Source organism: Salarias fasciatus, chromosome 8 (assembly GCF_902148845.1).
Source record: "Salarias fasciatus chromosome 8, fSalaFa1.1, whole genome shotgun sequence".
In the NCBI taxonomy this organism is placed as follows: domain Eukaryota; kingdom Metazoa; phylum Chordata; class Actinopteri; order Blenniiformes; family Blenniidae; genus Salarias; species Salarias fasciatus.
In genome coordinates this window covers 6894258-6917901 of record NC_043752.1, presented here as the reverse complement: position 1 = coordinate 6917901, position 23644 = coordinate 6894258, and the positions used below count along the sequence as shown (strand labels likewise).

At 43.0% G+C, this 23644-nt stretch overlaps 1 protein-coding gene across 1 annotated transcript in view; it reads left to right on the top strand.

Annotated features, from left to right (window-relative positions):
* LOC115393106 (urotensin-2 receptor-like) overlaps positions 1 to 22954 on the top strand; it is a 40250-nt gene extending 17296 nt beyond the window's left edge. Inside the window, exon 4 of the mRNA XM_030097944.1 lies at positions 20209 to 22954. The gene's annotated coding sequence lies outside the window, so the exon portion shown is untranslated. The remainder of the gene's footprint in view (positions 1 to 20208) is intronic.
* Positions 22955 to 23644: the final 690 nt, after the last annotated feature.

The following is a 23644-nucleotide window of genomic DNA, read 5'->3' as shown; positions in this document are numbered from 1 at the left end:
TTCAAATGAGGAGGATGCATTATTTAGCTCATCCCGAGACGAAGTGCTCCCTGTTCCTTTCCCCCGGACCCCGGTGAATCCCTTTCACCCGCCGCTGAGCCTGCTGTAAATCACATTTTACTGCCTCCTCATCCCTCCAGTGCTCTCCCCGTCTCCGCCTCCCGAGTCTCCATCTCATTGTCCAAACACAGAAAATCAACCTCCGACAGACAGCCTGTAGACGCCAAGATCTTTAAAGCCAGTATCCATAGGAACAGCGAGACCGGCCCTTACTGTACACCGAGATCTGCGAACGTGTGTTTTGTGTGCGACTGTTTGCCGAGGGATCCACACTCTACCAGGGGCTAATCTAGTGCGATAAATCACGGCCATGTAGTGGACATAAAAAGCTGATACAATCAATAGCAGGCCTGGATGTATGCTCACAGAGCGGCCTGCGAGGGTAATCTAATCGTACTGCTTTATCTCTTTCTCTCTCACCCATTTGCGCTACATGGTAAAAAGGTGTGTGAACAGCGCTCGGCAGACAAATGTCAGATTATGTTCAGTGTGACGAGTTTGAAGGATTGGGGATTAAAGCTGTACAAAAGCAAAAGTTTCAATGGTTTCAACAAGGAATCACTTCTTTTTAGGATTCTTAGAATGTGTAAGATCGAAGAATTGCCGATCTGCAAACTGTTGCTTTGATCTTCACGTCATCTTCTGCAGTGTTTCTGTCGGCTCTTATCGCCGGTAGCCGGGAGCAGCAGTCACGCTGTGCAGCGCAGCGTGACGACAGATGGGAAATTTCTGGAAATGTCACGAGATAATTTGAGGCTGTTGACAATGGGTTGCTCTACAGATGAAACATTGGCTTATCTTTCATCTGAGATGGCCTAAATTGCGCAGCCTTAATGAAGAAGAGGCGAAATTAATGAAATATCACATTTCACAGCGGGGGTGATGTGATTCCCTGCTGCTTTAACCTTAAAGACTCCAGTGTAGTACTGCATCGACACTTTGCATTGGGCAGAGTGCAGCATCTACCAGTCCCTTCATTCCTGGAGGTTCTCTTTTCATAAGGTGCAGAGTAGTTCACCTCGCTGCAGGCTGAACTGTGTGTGCTTGGAGATTCCAGCAATGTTCACAAGTGTAGTCCTACTTGGAAATTGCTACGCTATGCAAACAAAAACAACATTCAGCAATCTCTGGAAAAAGTTTGTACAAATGTATAAATCCGTAAAGCTAAATTAGACATAATTCCACTGAAATACAGCCATGCACAGGTCTTTTTCTTTCTTTTTTTTAATCCAATGGTTCACAACCAAATCATTCAGGTTTCACACCAAGCTGTCACAGTTTTAAAATCACTTCCTGGATAACACTAAACTCAAAAGTTCAATAATTTCGTTGTGCGTTGCTCCACATCTTCACCTGGAGGAAGTGGAACCACAGGATTCGAGTCGATTTCTCTGACTGGTTCATCTGAGGCCTTTTTTCAACAATAGAGAATCACATGATGGAGACAAAACGACATTTTAAAAAAATGCCTCTTTTTTAAGAAAAAGGAATTGAATAGGTTTCAGCGATGCTGGAATTGGTTTTACTTATTTCTTGATTGAAAAGTCAATCCTTGAAATCAACTGTTTGCAGCTGACAGCAAAACTAGAAATCCACATTCATTTAGATTATGAATTCAGCACTTTAGAAATTAGATTAAGGGCTTCTTGAGGAATATCCAAATTCTGAGAATCTTGTTTTTTTTGCTAAATCTTCTGAACTTTCTTCACCTTGATTGAGCCAGATCTTACTGTTTTGGTAAACATAACTATAACCCTTATGTTCTGGGCTTTTGTACTGCAATGAAATCTGCGGACCAAAGTCTAAACAATTCAAACAGTGAAGATGAGCATCCACTTCACAGCGCGAGGACGTTGTTAAGGCCTCTGGTTATGGCTCTCCGCCAGCCAGGGAAGTCTTCTTTCACCAAACTGAGAAGAGCATTGTTTTGCAGGCGAGGCTTTGTGAGTGTCATTGTGTGCTGTCGAGCCAAGAAGTTCACCGGTTTCTTCAAGACAAGGTTACTGACATTCCAACGCATCGCTGAACTGATTCTCGTTTGTTACCATGTGACGTCTAAAGATCTCAGCAGACACATGCCAGATAAGTCAACGAGCAGAGATTAAATTATTTTTTAAAAATATTGCCTGATGCACTCGTTATTGTAGCTCAGAAGTAGCGCAGAACATCTGTCCACTGCAGCCGTGGTGTGCAAGCACAGCGTTTCAGAAAAGTTGTCTTTCCTCTCATTTCCATGAAGATGGAGTCAAAGCATTTTCAAAAAGTTGTGTTTTCAGTGGCTTCAAGCACTGTTGTCATATAAACAAACCCCTAAAATGCAGTGCCAGGCTTTACTGGAGCAGCTTGAGAGGGGAAAACTCTGTAGGATATTAATATCTTAAATTAATGGGAGCTTTATGAGGTGAAAAGTGCGAGAATAACACACATGTTCGTTCAGCTGCAGTTACTGTAAAAAACATGCCGCTCGTCCTCAAAGCACAGAATCCCAATTAAGACTGTCATAAATCTAGTGTTGGCACAAGAGTGGAGAAATATATCAATTCAAAATCACATGAGAAAATATTTGGGATGATAAAAGAGAATTAAAGCCCCGAGGTCTACATAATCAGTTTTTTTTTTTTTTTTTAGACTGGGTCGTTAATTTAATTCTTTTTGTTCGCTGAAGTATTTGTATCACGTGATAAATTTGATTATAATTTCACAAGCTGGAACAATTAGATGACTTCATTTAGAAAGAAAAGTGAAGCGAGGATGAACAGGACAAATGCATCCCTGCTGTCCTCTGAGGTGCTCAGCAAAAGAAAAATAATGCAGACCTGGTTCCATTTGTATTTGTCACTGCACGGGCTCTGGCCCGACACTGCAGAAAAACAAAATGCCATCGCAGAGGAGGATTCCCGTGCCTGCACCGTGCACCATCTCCGGCCCAAAACAATACATCAGAATGTCCCATTCAGGGACTGTTCACAAATTGTTTGTGCCGGGAGACAAGAAAAACTTTGGACGACACTTAATCCATTGTTGATTTAATAGAGCGATCAACAAAACTATTCAAATCAAGAAATAATGAGGTTTTTCATGTAATAGCCTGTAATTGAGAAATCAGCTGGTGACTCTGTCCCCAGCCGTTGTTTAATTTTAACAAGTGAGCCAAAATGCTAAGAATTAAACAGGAAAATAGAAAATCATGGGCGGTACTTGGAAAAGTTGCTTATACAAGCAGTTCAAATACTTGTCAATAAAGGTATAGAAAATGACAAAGTGCTGCATTAGAGATCCATCCCACATTGGTAAATGGACTTTTTATATAAAACATGTTTTATGGCTTCAGCAATCTCGCCCATTCAAACACTCAAACACTAAAGACGATGGCTGCCATCCAAAGAGCTCACACACCTCTGGGAGCAACATGAGGTTCAACTTCTTCCCTAAAGACTCTTGGAAACATGGTCAGGCGAAGATTGATGACGTGGCCAACCACGGCAGTGGCAGACGACCGAGTGACCCACAGCGGTCCTGCAAAAGTCAAGAAAAGTTGCATGACTTCTGACTGGCTCCATCTCAGTGGAAACGGGGGAGTAATGAAACTTTCTGAAAACAGCGCATCCACTGCAAATTCACACCACTGCCGTAATTCTTCTGCACATGTGTGATTAAAACGGAAAATAACGTTGCCTCTTTACCTCCAGCCGCCTTCCTGATTTCTGGCTCCCGTGCTCTCCCTGTTCTCCCCCCTCCGTTGACCCCCGTCCCATCACGCTGCCATCTAAAATAGTTGCCTGTGCTGTAATCGCCCCCCCCACCACCACCACCTCCCGTTAAGTGTTTGCCCCTCCAGACACTGAATGTAAATATAGCGCTGACCTTGTTCTGTCGCCTTCAGTCAGCAAGTAAAAGGATCAAGAAGTGATCCGTCAAAGTGAAGCATTTAATATGTTTCCTGTGAGGAGATAATGGCCGCAGCGTTTAAAGTGGAATTTACAAAAGCTCTTTAAGGGTCAATGAGATGCTGTAGTTTATATATGTATAGAGTGAGTTTCCATTTTCCTATTATCTCTGTTGGAGGTAGAGCGCCAATACCTGCCACAAGTTCACCCAGTTAGTCCGGTGTAGGTCAGGTTTCGACAACGACCCGGAAACCTCGGGCCTCGGGCCACGCTGACTCATCAGCGTCGGGGGACGTTCTATCTGCTGACACCGCAGCCGAGAGGCCGCCGCCGGCCTCCAATACAGCCGCAAATATGAGATTTCAGTCGTGTCCCTGAACCACCCTCAGCGCTGCCGGCAGAAGCTTCTGGACTGAATCAGCCAACGAGTGAGAAAAGTGTCACCATGAAAAACAAAAACAACAATACAAACAAAAAATGGTCACAGCATGAAAGCAAAGTTTCAAACTGAGCAAATAAGTTACATATAAATACTAAAGCAGCAACACAGATATAAAGTTGTAAATACAAAGTCAGACCACAAGTATGAAGCACCATTCTGGCATCCAGAACATCATCAACACACAGACAACACCTCCTTCCCATCGGTGTGAAGTGGACAACATGCTACAAGCTCATTTTCATCAAAAGTTGCTTTTTCTGGAGCAGCAGAGCGAACACTGCTGTGGGCATCGTGCAGGGACCGTCTGCAAAATGCAAAGCCACCTCAATAGCGAAGATAGATGTTACATGAAAAAACTGAAAGAAAACCTAGTGTTGATCAGCAGGAGACAATTTGTGCGCTTTTCAGACTTTCCCTGCAGATCTCAGCTTGTAGTAAAACTCAGCATGACGCCGGCTGCACATCGAGAGGAAACTATCTCGTTGTGAGGTGATCCAGCTCAGAAAAATATTTTACTGTGGTGTCAGTTCTGCGTTTCTCTACCTGTGTGTCTCTATGTCCTTTCTTCTTCTTGTTTGTCTTTGTGTCGACTGCTGCAGCTCGTTTTCTGACCTCATTTACTGAAATCCCTCTTTAAAAAGTCCAAACTGCTTCATTAAACCACACTTAAAGCAAGTCTGTGGCCTCCTCTGCTTGTTCTCCCTCTGTGAGAATAGCTGCTAATGCTCCTCACGTCATTCAGATCAAACATTCATGATAAAAGTTTCACAAATCTTTTATAGAAGGAAAAAGAGCCGGGAGTGACGTGTTGAACAAGTTTCCTCATGATCTGGCAGCACGATCAGGAGGACTTTGGTCGTTGTGAGTTTGTTTTTTTTTTTCCTGCATTTTTGATCTTGTCAGAGTCGTCGCTACATTATACAGCAAGACAAATCCCCGGATTACTTATTCAGCAGGATCCTCGATCATTTATAAGTGCCTCTGTCATCATTCTGAGAGCAGATTTTCAGTAAAACCTTCGCAGCCAAAATCCTGCATCAATTCATGCGCTCCCCGGCGTGCTAAAATCAATGAGGACTGGAAGTCCTGGAGTGTGTTTGCTGCTTCGCCGGGCCCCTTTAGGCTGAATGCATTCTTTATCCTCATCCCTAATTTATGTGTGAGTCACTGTCTGAGTGTTTGAATAGATGTGTCGAGGTGTCTCATTAGCAGGATAAACTCCACATGGAAAACAATAAACTCCACATGGACTTTATCATTTTGTTGTTTTAAATGGATTGATTCATTCTCTGTAGTTTATTTTAATTTCCTTTAATGCAATAATTAGAATTTAAAAAATAATTTGAAAATCAAAAAGCATAGAATTTTCTGGGACCAGGTCAATGGGAATATCTACGATCCATTTAAAATCTCATGAAAAGGAATTTCTCTAAAACATTTATTCCAAAGATAGATTGATTCAACATGGGCTAATGGCAACAACATAGTAGATTAACTTTCTCATCTTTCAACAAAATCATTATTCTGTTATTGCAGTTATTCACAGCTGGATGTTTCAGAAAATTGAAAAAAAGACCTACATGCTGGAGTTTTGTTGAAGTCTGATTCACCACTCATAACTGGCATTAGAAAGAAAGCTCGATTATTCTTTTTAATCACATTTTCATCTCAATGTGTGTCTTTTTCATCATTTCAGTTCTTCTAAATGAAAAGAAACGCTCTCACAAAACCACCAGGACTTTAGGAATCGCTGTCCTACACCACTCAAACCAAATGCGGGCTGCAAATAAAAAAATAATAGACTGCCAAGACCCAAACGGCTCAGTGTTTTGACGGGGAACAGCTCCCCAATTTCATGGGTATCTGCCCATTGCTTTTTAAAGCTGTCAGCCTGGATGTTGAGTCCAGTGAAAGTGTGTTTGCTCATGAAGACATCTAATTGGCAGCCAGTCGAGTCGAGAAGTTGAGACATTTCAGGGCAAAAACGTGCGACCCGTGTTGATCCACTTATTTTTCTCCTACAGCAACAACATTATGAGGATCCATCCTGTGGGATCGCTAAATGTTCCCGCAAAAGTTTGAGGCAATCAATCACTGTGATCGCCGTTGCAGTCCAAGGCTGAGGGGGTCGAGCGACTCGCCAAGTTATGGAGAAGTCCAAGCTGGAGGAATCTACATTGTACGTGGCGGCTGTGTAGACAAAACGAGCAGTGGGTGGAGGGGCGGCGAGCTGTGCTTTTCCCCGGCGACTGATCCGATCCCGTGGACCTCGTGCAACATGCGAGCAAACACAGGTTCGCTCAGGTGCTTTTGACATTAGGGAGGCTCCAGAAACGGTGATAGATGAGGTTCTATCCAATCGGCGAGAAAACAAATGAAGTCTGAGGAGCCCGCTGCCCCTCGCGCGGGCCCTTTAACCTCATAAAACACTCTCACACTGAAAGCAGCCAGCGGAGCGGGGAGGGGAAGACAGATGGAGAAAGAATCCGGAGCAGAGGAAGGGTTGGTAATCGAGACATTTGAAGTCGTGATGGATAGAAATAAAACCCGCGACCGGAGGAATAAATACCTGCGACCACTAATAGATGCCAAGAGGCGGCGCCCACGGGGTTAGATCCTGGTGATTAATAATGCTGAATATTTTAATTAGCATCCATCAGAGCCTGAGATTAAATGTCTCCCGCCGAAGGTTCTCTCGCACTAATTGTCCTGCGAGATTTCTCCTGCTCCGAGAAGGCCACAGCCGCAATTAGTGTGTCAAGTCCACAAATATAAATAGAGGAATTCCTCGGTGGACGGAACCCAAAACACATGAAGAGAGAAATCCCACAACAACCCAGACCGACCTGAAATTACTAGAGCTGAGGACACAATACTAAAACAAAGGACAGCAGTTTATAACCTGTTTCAGCATTTGAAGTGAAAAAAGCTGTTTTTCGTTTGCAGAAACTTTTGTGTTCACATGGCAACATTTCAAAAATGATGTCCACTTAGACAGAAATGGCAGAGACTCTGAAAACAATATAGTTTGCACCTCCATTGCTGTTATCAAGAGGCACCTTGGACTGAATTCGCGTAAGCAGACACCCAAAATGTGACGAAAGTTTTGCGTTTTCACTTGAAAACATCTCATAAACCGGTTTTAAATCCATCCAGATATGGACAAAAATCAACCTGAGACAAACTGGTCCTTTCTCTAGCCACATTTGCACAGACAGAGCTAAATGTGAGTTTTTCTCTTTGCATTTAAATGTCATTTGCATCTCCGGTTTGAATTAGAATAATGCTGATTTGAAGATGTACAGCTGCAATTACTTTCAGCTTTGAAGGACAACTCTCATCGTTTGGTAGCAATTTGTCTTCCTACAAAATAACTTTTTCTATTAGGAAAAATCTGAGGCAGCAAAAAAGTGATATTTTCAAACTTTTAATGAAGTTGGGGAGTTGGAAGCAGCAGTGATGTATATATTTTCTTATGTTCTCTCATGAAACAAGTCAGCAGGAAAGGCTTCCTTTAGACTTAAAAACAAGTAATAAAGTACCTCTACAGGAGGTACTGGAGACTCATATGTTGATTTATTTCAATAAATAAATGTATTCCTTCTTATTGCAGCCATTTCCATTTATTACCATGTTTTTAAACAATGTTCACAAAAAAAAAAAAAAAACTATACAGCAGAAGTTGTTAATAAAAGTTCTTTGGCACTGGATTGAGAGATTTACATCTTCAGTATGAATCAAAAGGTATTTGGATCTGAGTGTTACAGACAGGATGAGAGAAGCAGGGCGAACACATCGTTGGGCTGGATCCAAGACTCACAGTCTCTCTGAAGCGAACAAACAGTAACTTTGTGAGTGCTGAGCCCAGATTCACGATTTGTCAAATCCATATGGAGGAATGGGGGGGGGGGGGGGCTCAAGTAGACTTCCAGAGAGTCTGCTTAAAGGATTTCAACGGCAGGAAATTACCCAAAAACACATGGTGATGTAGAGGAGACGGAGTACAATAAAGACATAAAGACCCATGAAATGATATCTATGGCCGCGCTCGGCTGAGAAGATTCATTGATGTTATTTTTGGTTTGAGTGTAGCATAGCTTCAGAAGTAAAGTGTGCAGGTCGGCTTCTGTCAGCTTGAAACGCCACGTACTCCAACTTTAGTCAAATCAATACTATCCCTGTAACATAGCTGTTTTTGTTTGTTTTTAAACTAAGAACCAAACAGCTAGCCGTCCATCCTGCTATGCCGCTTCATCCAGAGCCATGGGGCGCTGCAGAGATTCTAAACTGTGGACAACTCAGGAAAAACCCAGACTTAAAATCACAGTGCTACTGAAACATTCTTAATCAGCCATTTACATTCAGTGATTTGTGCCCGAAATAATTTCCAGGGACAAATTGAGATCACTTAGTCTTGACATATAGTCTCAGAGAGAACCTGCTGTAATTGCTTTAATAAGCCGAGTGAAACAACCTGCAAAGACGGGAGTCAAGGGTTCATGTCAGAACTGTAATTATTCCTTTTGCATTGCAGCTTTGTAGAAATTTGTGGATCTCATTGGATTTTTTTTTTTTTTTTCACATTCTATGAAGTTTAAGCAGAGACGCCATTCGTCTTTCAAGGTTCTTATTTTTCATCAGATAACCTTTATTTGAGAGGGGGTCGCTGCATTCAGAGGGAAGCCTGCTTTTGAAGTCGGCCGCCGATAAAGGTGTAATTTATAACTTTGGAGTCCAAAAAACATCAAAAGCCCCGCTGTGAAACAGGAAGAAGAGACGTCGAAGCGAGAAGCCCTAATGAGTAATGATCCTCAACGCTAATGCACTTGAGATGAAAGCTTAGGAACCTCTGATTTTAAACCGTTTCAATTTAGAACGGTACAATTTGAGCCCTTTTTAAGAAGATGCCCAGACTTTTCTCTTCCTCGGGCTTCTTCAGGTAACGACGGTGACATTCAGCACAGACGGCGCGTCGTAACCGAGAGGACGTTTCAAACTGCTCTCACCTGCTGAGCCAGCAGGGCCTGACAAAGTTCGAGTCCTTCAGAGATTAAAAGTCCTCACGGGGACCTGATTGCAGCAATAACTCCCCGACGCTGCGGATTACCGCGACTCAGACCGCGGCCCCAGACGGGAACTTTGCATATTTGCACTCGGCGAATGTGTCGACGCGCAGCACGCCGCATCGCAATTATGGGCGTGCAGATGCCACATTATGACCAGACATTCTTGTCGGGAACCCAGGCGAGCAGAAACCTCATAAACATCCCGCCAGTCTTCATCGCGCCCAGGTAAACAGATTACCCGTCTGAGCTGAGTTGTGAATGGAGGCAGTTAGGCATGATGGGAGCATGCGAGGGCGGCGGGCAGAGGAGAGAGAGAGAGAGAGCGAGGGAGAGAGAGGCTGATGGGCGACAGATGCTGGGGCAAAGGTTGGGCGGACATCACAGTTGGCTTAATGAGGAGCTTTTTCCGCTCCCCTTGGAGATACCTGCAGAACCGAGCTAAATTATGCCAAAATAAAAAAAAAAAAAACAAAAAAAGGAACACACTGCAGATGCTCACTGCACCTTCAGCTGTATGCTTAAACTCTGTATCCCTTCAAGATTTTAACTTTTGTTTGATATGAAGACCGTTTTCAAAACTATTAGAGCGCCAGACATCACGGAACCAAGGCTCATCTTGATTTAAAATAGCAAAAAACTAAAATACCTAATATAAAGTCCAAAACCAGAGGGAGAAAATCATTTTCACTGAACAGCTCAAAAACACTGAATATAGACAGCCGCAGGAGCGTTATCTACTGAAGACAGTAATAGGGTTTCCATCCACCTATTCTTATTCGAATTTTCCAAAAAAACACAAAATAAACATGAATTAAAAAAAAAAAACACTTGGAGGGAGTTTCTGCATGTCAACATAGAAAGTTTGGCTTTGTGCTATAGAAACAGGTTTTGCAGCTAAATGATGACTGGACAAGATAAAGCGTCACTCGTATACGTTACAGTCAAATGGTGGTAGACGGTAAAGTAAGATGTGTTTGATGAAGAAACTGACATTTTTCTGGAGTTGAAAAGAAGCGAACATTAATGCAAGAGTGTGTGTTTTTTGGCGGAGAGACGCTCTCTGATGGCGTTTTCTCACAGTGCACTCCTCTAAATAATAGCAAAACAACAACAAAAGGAAACTGGCATAAAGTTGAATCTTCTTTTTGTGCATTTTCACTAAATTCCCTAAAAAATGTTGAAACACTGATATGGAAACCTGACTAGTGACAGACTGACAGCCAGCCGCCAGGCGGAGACGATCACACACTGAGGCTCATGTGAAGCACATCAGAGCAGGAAACAGCAATCAGACATGAGGGGAGGCAAGGAGCCTGAAACGGGAGACAGAGTCAGAATCTCAAGGAGAACACGAGACGAGATGTGAACCATGACAATAATCACTGAAACTTATGAAACTATTTCAGCTTGAAGACACTGGGTTCAGTCTTTTGTTTTGATGCTCAAACAATATTGTCATAAAAATAAAAGGCTGCTTTTATGGTAATATTGTTTTTCTACCATTAGAAATGCACAAGGAGTGTTTATTTTGATTGGGGAAGGGACTAAGTCAAGTTTTTTCAGGCCTAAGAGTGAAAGCATGTACCTCAAATAATCTGGATCTCCTTTAAAGAGTCTGCTTCTGCTATGAAGAAAGAAACTTCTTTTTTAAGCAGTCCATTTCAATTATTTCAGATTCTGGTTTTAAAAGTAGAACTTGTTTGGAGAATACTTGTCTACTTTTAAAGAATTGTAAGTCTGAGTCTGTTTTAAAGCGACCAGACGTGGTTTGAAACGCCAAGAGTCTGTTTCCCCTTAAGCGCAGTGATCTCCGGTACAGGTGCTGGAGCCCAGGGTCCTGCGCGTCTGAGACGTTCAGCAGGCCTGAATCTAACGAGAATGTCATCTCCAAGCTCCTCAGAGAGCCCAGTAAGGAGATAATCAATCCAAGCAGGAGGAATCTAAAACACACAGGGCCGTCGTTAGAGAACTGTGCTTCAGAGAGTCTGGGTTTCACTTTCAGGAGTTTCAGCTTTTATTACCTTCTTCTCCTTCAAAAAGCTGTTAAAGGGTTATAAAAGAGATGTACTGAGATGTGAAACACACACACACATACACACACACACACACACACACACAGGTCCTAATAGGAGTGTTATCATTAGTAAAAGTGAAGTAAAAGATGGAACAGTGTAACCTCAGACTTTGCAACTACACAGAAATCTGTGAAGGAGCTGGAACACATAACTTAATATCAGTTGAAACAAAACCCTGTTCCCTTTGAGTATGTCTGTTTTTCTTAACGCCATTCAATAAATACAGAGTAGCTGGATTATTTTGCATTTTTTCCCACATTCTGTCCGAGTCTTTGAGCTGTAATTGCAAAACAGCTGAGAAAGCAGTCCCAGACTGCCAACAGTAATCAGAGCAGGTTGATTTAATCCTCTGACTTCCTGAAATGCAGACGATTCTTTCCACACTGATTGCCGAACGAGTGAAGGAAGCCGAGGCACACTTTGTACTCTGCCACAGGAAGCGGCGTGAGCGCTGTTACCGCTGTTCCCTGTTTGTATATCAAACTGTGAAAAACCGAAGAAATGATGTGACAGGAAAACAATTGATGCAGTGAAATCTTACGTACATAAAGCCAAACGGATCTAAAGTGTGCCCAGTTTAACTTACAAACTGAGGTTGTTACTTTGATTGCAGTAATTATATTGAAAAATATTGCAAGACTATTGGACAATGCGTCATTTTCATGCCGTTATTGACTGACATACTGTACATATCATTTTTAGCTTGAGGCAAATTGCACCAGCAGACCAACTTTTATTGATATTAAACTGAGACAAATGATGCAATTCATTGCAGATATGCTCTCTGTTCGGTAGAGAGGGCCTTTTTCTTGAGCTGCAACACTGAAAGGAGGAAGGATGAATTCATCCTCACAGCACAGCGGGAGCGTCATAACCAAAGAGCGGTATTATTGTGTGCCATTTCCAACGGGAGCAAGGTCATCGCCTGCAAGTCTGTAATTAGGCAAACACTCCTGCCACAGCACCGGATCGTGTGCGATACACACCACGCACATACCTCCTACGTAATTAATTGGAAATGCCACCGCTTGTCTTGGAAAAAAATCTCGTTAATTCGTATGCATGCAGCTCGAGTCCACCGCAGGCAGCGTGCATGGGTTTCATTCTGTGAACCGCATACCTGTGCCGGGAGGAATGGTCCACACGTGTGAATTTTGTTCTATTACGACAAATAAATGAGGTATTATTTAACTAATGAATCGCTGCAAGGAAGAAAAAAAAAAGCTTAAAAGCAGTCTTACAAGTAAACATGAGACGCTCCCACAGCGATAAATGGAAAACATGCTGTCTGCAGAAAACATATACTTACTCCAATCTATCATCAAGAGAACACAGCGTTAATGAAAAGGAGTCAAATAATAATACAAGCTAATGCCGCGGGGATGTTGTGAGGAGCGTCTTAACATTATACAATAATTACAACCTTACACAGACCAGTGAAAGAACTAATAAACAAGTGGATGCAATTACTCGAGAGGTCTGAGAGCCGCACGTTTAGCTGGAATCGATCACGGGCTTTGTTGTTGAGACGATGAGTGGAGAGTGAAGGAGCTTCTGCACACGATGAGATTACCGCACATGTGTTGATAGTGAAACCAAACCCTCCAGAATGAGCGACGTGAACTTATTTTTCTCTGTCCGCTCCGTCGCTTCCTGTGATTGAGTTCAGAGCAGGATCGTGTGCGGCGTGGAGGAATTTCGGCGCAGTTGTTCGCAGCCTGGTTTCCCCTCAAAACATGTTTGCTTCTGGTTTTGATTTCTATAGGGCAGCTGTGAAAGCCCCGTTTACAGAAAGTAAACGCCACTGCAACGTGATTTTTCGAATATTTCTGATCAGTTTACTGTGTTTGATGGAAAAAAAACCTTTTATCAGTGTAATTTTCCCAAAGACAAAAACAAATCTCCGCTGGAGGCTGCAGCAGTGGCCTGGCTCGCCGGTCAACAAAAGTCTTAATAAGGACGAATATGCCGAGAAGAAGCTGAATCATTCCTAAGGCCATGCCAAGCAGTGACTTCTGACTCCTGTCTCAAGCGAAACGCGGGAGAAAAACAACAATCAGGCTTTAAGCTTATAGAAGCACGACGTAATGGAAAATCCTCGACTTCAGGCCAGGCAGCTTTGTTCCATTAGAGGCCGTCCAGCATCACAGACCAGACCACTCACGGACACAAAACAACAACCAAAAAAAGAAAAAAACAAAATTGATGAAAGCCTGTCTGTCACCGAGCACAATAAAAGCCTGGAATGACGTCTGACTGGAAGCTAAAAAGCTGCATTGGGGGACTGTCCTGAACATTACAGGACTGTCTGTGTGCTGGAGAGTTGCGGGTGTGATGGAAGCCCCTCATTGTCTGCCGAGTTCAAAGATGCTTCCTCTGGAGCTCTTCAGTAATTGTCCACATCTCATAATCCCCCACAGCTTGAAGGCAATCAGAATTAGTAGCTCATTAATTGACTAAACAGGGGATATTTAGTCAGGACCGAATGCAAGTGGCTAAATTAAAATTAAATGTCCTGCAAGTGGTGCTACCATATCATCAAACTAAGAATAAATCTGATTAACTTCTAGATTAATAACCACTTTCACAATCATATTATACTAGCAAAAATCATCACATACCCCGTTGCTTTCTGTTTTATTACCTGCTTTGGGAAATGTGTCCATCGATCCATAAAGCAGCTTTCAAGGTGTTGATGTTCCCTATCAAGATGTCGTATAACTTTGGCTTAATAAGCATCCTTTAGTCCAGCACAGGGGTTAATTTGTGCCGGATCCTGCCGGAACAGGATCCGGCACCTCTTGATTTTGATCTGTCTGTGTTCCGGGACCTATATGGGCGGATCCGGTGCCTCCGTCACAGGAGAAAAAAAAAACAAACAAAAAAAAATGCGTTAATTGCATAAAATAATAAATATATTAACATTAATTCACAGAACAAATGTTACTAATTTCACATTGTTTAATACAATTAAAAGTAGAAAAATAAGTCATTTAAAAGAGAAGCAGATCTGCTGACGCACTGAATCAAACTCACCTCTGACAGAAAATTGTTGCATCTGAGATTAGTGATGAAGAGAGCAAGCAAAGAGCGAATGAAACATGTCTAAAAGACAGTTAAATTGACTGTCATTTTTTTAAAAAGAAGGAAGGGGTACGCGATGATGACTCAAAACGAGTCTGAATAACACCAGCAAGTGACACCGAGCCGGAACAGGGAGGAGGAGGAGAATCCGGACATGGACGTGATGTTGGGTGTTTTGGACTGTTAAATATGGTGAGAACACTGCCTGTTATTAGGCCGCCGTGCCAGATTTTAAATGATAACAGAAGATTTGTGGGATTCATTGTAAGAGCTCTGTGCAGCTCCTGCTGCTTTCAGGGACACTTCATAAAAGTATCCTGCTGATAGACGCCACCAGCGTCTCAGTCAGCTGTGAGCTTAGCTGTTAGCCACCAATGAGCTAGCTGGCTTTGAATGATTCCTTCCTGCTGCAACATCAGTCGACGGGACGCATCTCAACTTCTGAGACGGAGGAAAGAAGATTTAAACTGAGCGTCTCGGACAGAACGGGAAAAGTTGTTATTGACGAACAGTTCGGTTCTGAGAGGAAGGATCTGAGCGGCGTAGTGGCGGGTTGGAGAGAACGAGGGAAACATTGTTCTGGTAGGTTTAATTTCTGGGTTTAGCGTGGCTGTTTACTGTTCTGTTGTTGTTTTATCTCCATCTTGTTGTTCAGGGATCATTGTGTAGCTCTCAGGACTGAGGGAACTGTAGCTGACAGCCGGCAAAAAACCCAAACAAAAATTGGCCCAACGCCAAATCAAGTTGCCGCCCCCTGCCCTATTATAATCATAATGGTAAATAATCGTCAGAACAACTATACCATGGTTGCTATTTGAAATTTAGGCTTGTAAGTCCCACAGCATGGTACGTGGGCATTTGCATGTTGTTTTCAGCACTGTTTTTTTTTTTTTTCAGCACTGTTTTCTGTATGCGTTCCGGTACCTGTATCTGTCTTGACATTCCCACGCTGTCATGTGCACCATGTGTTCCGGTACCTCATGATTTACAAATTAAGCACTGGTCCAGTGGTTCCCAACTTAAGGATCAGTTACCTCCTCATTTCCTCAATCAAAACAGCTGGTAACTGCTGCACTGATTTGCAGACCTTTGATATCAGAGGAAATCGTTCTCGAATGTTGAACAGAATTTCACAAACCCGTCCCGTTGAAACGGTGGTCAGTGCCGCCATTTTATTGGAAGCCCGTCGAGAGGAAGCAAAGTTTGCTTTATTCGTTAAGGCAGATTAAGTTGTCCAAAGCCTGGGCTTATTTGATTTTGGCCAAGTGATTATAGAGTGAATAACAAAAGCAAAGAGAGATCTGTGAAATGGAACACACACACACACACACACACACACGGAAGAGTGAATGAGGGAGCAGAGAGGGAACGCTGATAAAAAGAGAGCTAATAAACCCAAAGTCTGAACTTTCCAGACTGGCCTCAGACAGATGAAGAACAGGTGTGGAAGAAGCTGAGTGGTGAAGTCGACGGGGAGAGACGGTTTTCCAAGGTCTCGACGCAGCTGGCCACTCTTCTTCTGGCAGGTTTAAAGAGGACATCCGTACTGTTTGCTGCTACTCTGTCATTCTGTGACGAGAGACTGTCAAGCTATAGTTTGTCACGAATGTAAATGCTGCGTTTTGAATAAGCTGAAACGGACGAGATAAAGGTGTGAAGCAGCTCTGTGGCAATCCTCGTCAACCCGACACGTCAAACCCGTGTTCTCTTAACCAACACGTGATGCACTCAAAGCAGCAAAACAAAGTCTGAGAAACGCAGAACCGGCTCACACGAACCTGTGTCAAGATCAAAAGTGGCAGAGGTTGACGAAGTGTCATTTAAATGGGATAAAGGATCAAAGGGTAACCCCCCCCATGCAACGCAGAGAGCTTCTCTTTGACGTGTCTCTGGAGGGAAACAATGCTCAGCTCTGTCCTGTCTTCCTGTGACGCAGACGTCATTCCAATTTTCCTTCATTGGTATTTTTAAAGTGAGCTTTTCCTGCCGCCGCTCCTTAACTCTCTTTGTTCTCCTCTGCAATGAAAAGAGTGGAACCTCGGCCACGAAGTGACTCTCTGAAAGCCCCTGGGGAGACGCACGCTCGTGGAGAGCTTCTTGTGATCTTGGCTGCTTTTAAAGAGGAGAGATATCTGAATTGCTGTACAACGCCCCTTTAGTTAGTGACTTGGAGTCTCAGGAGGTGGATACAGCAGCACAAAGACGTAACCTCTTTATAACACTCCCCAGCACAGCAGGAAACCAAACATGTGATACTGCATTGTGAACTTCTGACAGTGAAGTAGCCAACTCTGTCATTCTTACCGAGCAAGAAGTAATTGCTTTGCTAATTTGTAAATCCTGGTAGAATATGTGCACTGATCATTACCAAAAGAGTCGTTTTTGCCCATATTTGACCAAATGATTCTGCCTGGAACAACAGAACATGCAGAAAATAAAGACAAAACAGCTTTTAAACTAATTTAGTATAGAGAATACATGAGAAACTAGTAGTGCAGATCACATGTTGCCACTTTTCCCATATTTTATGGTCCTTCAGTCCATTTTCACGAACTAAGGGAAGTGGATTTACAGGTTTTGGAAAGATTATTGTAATTTTAAGACATTTGAACCAGATGGACCTGATACCAACCAAGGGAACCTGCTCTCACCTATAGTTGGGCTGTGACTGCAGTGAGACGGCCTGCATTGGTTTCCTCACAGAAAAATTCTGCTGGACATATGCTGATGATCCTCTGCTCTATTTAAAAAAAATGTCAGTTCTTGTATGAATGGGAAACCAAATTATTACATGCAAATTTGTGAAACATTTCCAATTTACTGTAAATAGATCAGTTTTCCAAGTTTGAGTTTTAACATGTTTTTTTTGACAGTAATTTCAATAACGATTAATAATGCACAAAATTCTAACTGCTGTCTGATGTGTCTGAGTGGTTGCAGCCTGTGCACGCACGCACACACAAACACACAAACACACAAACACACAGGCACAATATCGACATCCCCTCATTATAAGCGGACTGTGTGCTCTGATGTAATTGCATGTGTGCTTGAGGTCTGCTGTGCTGTGTGCCCGAGATAAGAACCAGGCCGCTCACCGCCTGTTAAGCCAGGCGGGATAAGCTCGGCCAGAGAGGGAGCGAGAAGCTGCGACAGCCGCTGAGCGAGAGAGAGAGAGAGAGAAAGAGCTGGAAGGCCAGCTCTGCTTCGTTTTACCACGACTGAACACATGCCATGTGACTTTGGGTCACTTTAACTGAATGTTTCTTGTTGTAAAGAAGTTCTTTCGACAGGATGTGGATTTTGGATTATTTTCCACTGATTAATTGCTTTGTGATGAACTGCTGATGACGAGGCGGAGGAGGAAGAGGGAAGGGGACGAACGGTGCTCTGGCTGGCGATGAGAGAGCAAGCACCAAACAAGACAGGGGTTGATAAAGGAGAGGCAAGAGGAGGGCAGGGAGCCAAAGGAGTGGAGTGGAGTCAACAGGTGTCCAATGAGGAGCTGGACTGAACGCTGGATCCAGCAGGCAGAATCAGCCAGATTCTATTTTCTTCTCAACTCCGAGCTCTGCCGACGAGGAAGAGAGTCAGCGGCCTAAACCCCCGAGAGCTGTCCAACTTGCACAGGATAACCACTCATAAATACACTTTCATCCCGGTGTGAGCAGACTGCCGTCATCACAGCCCCGGTGCTCGTGTCTCAGCTTCTACTGATGCATGAAATCAAGTGAGGATTCATCTTTGTTACTTTATTTGCCCGCTGGGGTCTGACTTGAAGAGTAGATAAGGTCAGTTTGAAGTTTGTAGTCAGCAGAAAGGGCTGCAAGCATCAGACAGCAGGTGAGCAGTCTGTATCAGTTTCCTCAAGTAGTCTCTGAAGAGAAACAATGTGGCTACACTAAGTAAAAATAATAATTGGCGTAGCTCTTTATGAACTTAATGAAATAAAAACAATCTCAACTGATCATGAAAATGCAACGTTCAATTCCAGCTTGCAATTTCCAGTTGAAGGAGAACACACAAACTCAAACGTGTTATTTTCATTCAAGTGGTAAAATTGCTATGTATTTGAGTACAAAATGAGCTCTTTCTGCCACTTTATATTCTTAATTTCCTTCCTCCGCCCCACTCTTTGGGGTCAGGATGAATTTGAAGTAATGAGATAAACTCAGATTTAATATCATATCCGAGAGACGGGAAAAAATTATCATTCAAATGGTATTCAGACATCCATGTTTTATGCTTATTATATTATTTTTTGTGAGGACTGAACAAAACAGCCCCTTTTGATTAATGAAGCACTTCATCATAATGCAGCAATCAGCAGTGTTCTCATTCACTGCATTCAAATGTCACTTCAGTCCGAGTCCTTGCGAGGGAGGAAAAAGGACAAACAACTCGCGATAACTCTTTCGTTTGAAATATGAAATGAAGTCACGAGCGCACATGAGAGAAGAGACAATAACACTCGTGGGCGTGTTCGGCTCAGATAAGGACCGATTTGATTGATGCCTCGTATTCATTACATTCACTGAATATGCTATAATTAGAGGCAGCGGCGAGCGAATGGTGTTTACTCTGTGTGTGTACAGCGAGGATAAATGTGGAAAAAAAGATGAATGGAGAGTGGGGGAATGAATGAATCTGCATGTGACCCACTTCCATTTGGCGCACGGGGAAGTTGTAATATGCAGATCTAATTATGGATGTGAGCTCTGAGAAGGATTCTGAAGACGGGAGGTTAGTCTGAAGCCAAAAACTAATGTTGAAAAAAGAGCTGGGGGAGGAAGGTTTGCTGATATGATGATTTCTGCTAACAGGATGGATGCATATTGTTGTTTTCTTATATCTAACAGTACTGTCAGAAGTAGATGTTTTGAGACTGTGTGAAGAAACGGAAAAACCCAGAGGTAGTCTTTACATGCACAGGAAGAACATGCAAACCACATGTAGGTCTGGTTAAATCAGTATCAGAAGAAAAGTTAAGCTTGCGACAGATTTTATACACCCAAAAGTTAAAGCGATCAGACATAAATTGACAAAAGTCACTGGGGAAAAAAAAAAAAAAAAAAAAAAAAAGTGATGACAGTGGGACGTGTCTGTCTTCAGAAGAATAAGAACAATAGTACATTTCTGGAAAACAGTTATGTTTCTTTTAGATAAATAAAACTGAACGCTTCTGATTTAGACAAAACTCCAGACATGGTTCTGTTTAAAGGAATTACATTTAATTTTGGAGAAAAAAAACACTGTTTTTGGTATGAAAATACACACCTTGAGGACACTGGAAGGAACACCGTGGAAACGGCTAATCTGATCCTGTCAGGAAAATCTGCTAGCTGTTCTGTCTGAATTGCACTAGAAAGACTTCATTGACATTTCATTCTGTGTATATTTAGGCCACTCAAAGATTAAAAGAAGTGGTGCCTGCTTTTCTACCTGCCCACGGGAACTGATAACTGCCTGTCTGCTATTTTTACATGTCTTTTCCGAAGAGAACATGTCCTGCAAACAGTGGGCAGTGTGTGCGGGGACGCGATTTACAACCGCGGTATTAATAGCGGCGCTCCGTCCTCTGTCTTCTCCGATAGGTACGACCGAGCCGAGGAAGCTGTCGGGAGGGAAGGGCGAGGAAACCAACGGCGGGCCGGCGTCCTCGCACCGCCGACGGGACAAGACAGCGTGCCGATACGTGCTGCTGCAGCGGGGACGGATCGAAGGTCTCGCAGGGTGCAGCTGCTGGAGACTGTGTACATAACAACCCCCCCCCCCTCATGTGTACATTCATCATCAGCGTCTTGCACAGCTAATGGATGTGTTCTCTCGACTCCTCTGACCCTCGTACTTTCTGCATGCGATTCGTTCAGACTTTTAAATCTTGTGACAGGAAGGCGCACGTGTACAGAGCAGGGGAGCAACGTCGCCGACGCTGAAGAGATGCGGAGGGCAACGGGACTGCAACGCAAGGAGGCATCAGGGGCTCCATTTATGAAGACTAAAAAAAAATAATAAAAACACACGCATGAAGGCTTTCGCTGCTGCTGGAGTGTGTCGGGGAATACAGTTATTTGCTTCTTTCACTGCAACGACTCGGGAAACCCGACAGCTTAATGCGCGAGCAGGAGCTGGCTGCTGCAAACACGTGTGCAAAAGGAAGAAGACAAAAGGGACCAAAATTAGCAACACTAGAGATAGCTGGCGTACTTTAAGAAGTTTTAGTTGTATTTTAGTTTTCCCCACTTCAACAAACCTGTCATTCTCCATACACACTGTTATAGCAGATAGCCGTTTAAATGGTCTAAAAAAATTCACTACATATTCATAGCCATATTAAGCATTGAATGACTTTAGACGAGTTCCCAAAGTTGTTTGGGTTGAAAAATGTATTTCTTTTTTTTCACTGCTCAGTTCAAAGTTCAGAGTTGAATTGACAACTGTATGTTTCATGAGTCGAGCAAAATGTAACTTAGCTCCATTACGGAAGGTATCGCAAGGAAGTTACCACTAGAATTCCATTATATGGGATAAAATCTTCACCAGACAAACACATTTCCCAAAATTTTGTATTTAATATTTATTGATATAAACCATATGACCGGCAATGCCAATACCAAAACGTTTGGGATGATATAAATCCAGGATTAAATGATATGCACTTACGAAACTAGCTTTTTAATTTGTGTTTTTATGGTTTGATGAAATGGTAAAAATGTCCTTCTTGCAACATAAATCTCTCCCGTCTTTTGGCTGCTCCCAACAAACAGATTTATTTCTATGGTCCACTGTAAATAAAATATGAGTTCATGACAATTGCAAATCATTGTATCCTCTTTTTATTTGCACTTTATGCATTTTTCACAACTTTTTGAGTTGAGCTTGGAGAGCTTCTATCAAATGCAGTTTAACTAATAAGACAGGCAAGGTGTAAAAACTGAATTCTCAAAGTTTAAAGGTGTTTTATTGAGAGTTTATGGTTTATAATATGAAGGAGTGATTCCACAAGCAAAGGCAACATACAAACTGTACATACTGTATATCAGCAGCATGCTACCTTTCATTAGAGATCCTTGTTAGTCTTAAATATCCAATACAATCACAACAACATTACAACCAGCCAGCGTGAGCTCACCAAACACAAACAAACAAGAAAAATCCATAGTTTAAAGATAACTTTTAGACGCAGGACTGGATTGATGTACCGGTATATTCCTGAAAAAAAAAAGAAGCTATGATGTGATTACTTTTACATGGACTTTGTTTCCCATGTTTCCTGTTTTCAGTCTCGGTGTGGGACGGCGGCGCTGCCGATAACATAGTATTCACTCGAGCGACGTGAGGGCGGCACCAATCTTCTCCCCCATCTCACTCTCTGTGAGAAAGCAAATCACTGCACTTCCCCAACATGTCTGAACAATTCCTTTAAGACTCAAGACTATTTTAAGCACTGTTTGTTTAAAAAAGAAGAAGAAGAAGAAAAGAAAGCATGTCTCTCGCCAGTCCGTCCTAATAATAACAACTCCTGAACTGTTTTTTCACCTCTGACAACATTTCAGACTCTCGGATCGTCATCAACCAAAGGTACAGCTGCAGTTTTTGGGCTTCTGTCGTCATGGTGCTGTTCTCTCTGTGTAAACACAGCAAGGCTGGGGACGTCCTGCCTTTTTCCTCACTTCACACAACAAAAAAGACCAAAACCAACAAGTTTACCAAACCTGTCATTTGTACAGAATCTCCAACAGCAACACTCCTGTACAGCGGAGCTAATAGCATTGGACTAAAAAGACATTAAAAACATACCGACGAGGGGGAAAAAAAAAAAAGATTACCCCCTATATATGATGTATTTCTACTGTTTACAGATGTGTTTGGAGTTTCCTGTCACAGCTTGTTTTCTGCTGCCACTCGGTGCTGTCGGTTTCCCCAAACGAACCGGCGACAACACTAGCGAAAAGCCCCAAGTGCTTCTTGTGTACGTGTGAGTTCTCTCAGGTGTGTGAGGCTCCCCCGAGGCCTCTGCTGTCGTCCAGGGCCAGTTTTGATCGTTTTATGGCTTCCTCCTCCTCCTCCTCCTCCTCCTCCTCTACAAGACGCAACACAAAAGGGCAGGAGTGGAGTTGCAGGTGGGAGCCTTGGCATGTCCATTGATTTAATTCCCGCCGCAGCAGGGGACAAGCCGCAAACATCGTCTGGCTAATGCATATTTAACCAGCCTATCCTCAGAGGAGAGCCCACCCTGAGGGGGGAGGAAGGGCGCTTTCACATGCAGAAGCTTTACAGAAAAAAAAAAAAAAGAGAGAGGCAGAAGAACCTTCCACTGATATCACGGTGGCATCTGAAGAGCCGTTAGTCTTCTGCACACATGCATGCTGTATACAGACACACGAGGAATCAAAGCTGGCTACGCTGCTGCTTATGAGCAAAGCCAGGTTTCATCCCGCCAAGATCGAGCCTGCCAAGTCGTAAATAAAGCTATTTACCGGCCGCATTCTGAAGAACCCGCTAACCGAGAGGCATGACGAGATTCAGTTGCGCCCCGTGGTGTCTCGTCGAGCCCCGGCTTATTCAGAAAACAAGAAAAAAAAGAACGTGCTAATCCAAACAGTGAATGACAGCGGTGGACTTTATGGTCTCGCATTTCAAATGAGCCGGAACGAGTGTAGGTTTGACTCTTCGCCTGCGCCGTTCTTGATGGAGAGCATGACAGCCGATTCCGCAGCATGTCAGATCCTCATTATCATTCATGGCCGCGCGCGAAGACAAGTTGTAGGAAATGTTAAATCCCGACTGTAATCACACACCAATCATAACCTCTGAATGGCTCATTTTGACCGTCCGAGAGTACACCGCTCGGTGGACCGTGGCAAGGACTCATTCCTGTCAAACTGCATTTGAGTTAACGCTTCTTCTGTTATGACTGAAATCAATGTCTGCTCAAGATATTATAAATAAAGTGTCACTCCACCAGTTTTATTCATCGAGGTACATTTCCTTGCCAAGATTCAATATGCCACATATTCCAGGTTATAT